Source organism: Elephantulus edwardii, unplaced genomic scaffold (genome assembly GCF_000299155.1).
Source record: "Elephantulus edwardii isolate Elephantulus edwardi_28Jun2011 unplaced genomic scaffold, EleEdw1.0 scaffold00182, whole genome shotgun sequence".
In the NCBI taxonomy this organism is placed as follows: Eukaryota; Metazoa; Chordata; class Mammalia; order Macroscelidea; family Macroscelididae; genus Elephantulus; species Elephantulus edwardii.
In genome coordinates this window covers 101,932-103,232 of record NW_006399932.1, presented here as the reverse complement: position 1 = coordinate 103,232, position 1,301 = coordinate 101,932, and positions in this window count along the sequence as shown.

Here is a 1,301-nt window from a genome sequence, read left to right as displayed (position 1 = left end):
ATATTGGCCTATAGTTTTCTATTTTGGTGGTGTCCTTTCCTGGCTTTGGTATCAAGGATATGTTTACTTCATAGAAGGAGTCTGGGAGAATTCCATCTTTTTCTATTTTCTGAAATAGTTTATGTAGAATTAGTGACAGTTCTTCTCTGAATGTTTGATAAAATTCACTTGTAAATCCATCTGGTCCAGGGCTTTTTTTGGTTGGAAGTTCTTGTATTACCTTTTTGACAAGTTGAAATTCTTTTTTTTTATTTAATTTCTTTATTTTTTATTTCAATGAACATCTACAGAGATTTTGGAATACCATTCATTCATTGTTGCACCCCTCTCCCCGCCCCCCACCCCCCAAGTTGAAATTCTTAAAGTTAGGGTCAAAGAGAACAAAAGACACATGGAGATGAGGGTCCAAAGAAGAAGGAGAAAATGCAGAGTGAATAACAATTGCCACAGCCTCAGGCAAACTCCACTCACATACACACACACCAACACTACAACCACCCTCCTCCCACTCTTCACACACACACATGCTCTATAGTTCCGTGTTTGGAACTGGGACCACCAAGATTTTAGAGAAACACAACTGCCACAATCTCAGAAAACACCTGTGATCACCATGTAAGACAAAGTGGCTTCTCACTACCAATCAGAAAAAGCCACTAATTGGAAAGGCAAGCAAATTAAGATAAAGAAGAAGACCCCATGAATACTGGAGCTTGGGCCCTAGACCTAGCTCCTTCTCACTCACTCACAAGAGGGGACTTGCTATCGGACTCTTAGAGAGTGTACTGGGCTAAACTGTTTTTATTTCTTTCTTCATTCACTAATTCAACTAACACTATTAGCATTTCTGAATGTCTGTCTGTGATAGCTTTCTCCAGAGAGAAAGTCCTCTTCAAGATGTTAAATCCTGGACATTGTCTACATTGTTATTAGAACCTAACACTTAATGCCCTAATTTTCATTTTGTACTGGGCTTTGAAAATCACACTATTTGACCTAATCCCCCTAACTCAGTGAGGCTGACTCCATACTCATCCGACATCCAACCCCACCTCCATATTCATTAGAGTAGCTTCTATTTGCTATGTAAAATCTGAGAACTAGCTTGTAATGCAGACAACCATCATGCTTCCGCCCAAGGTGTAACTGCAGGACTGTAGTTGGTGTAATGGATCAAGAGATGTAATGAAAATTCGAAGTAACTTCGAAATTCTAATTCTCCCTCAAAGTCAAGTCCAGGCATGGGGGGGGGGGTCACAGATGGTTTTCACTCATGTACCAACCAAAAGCTCAACAGGTGG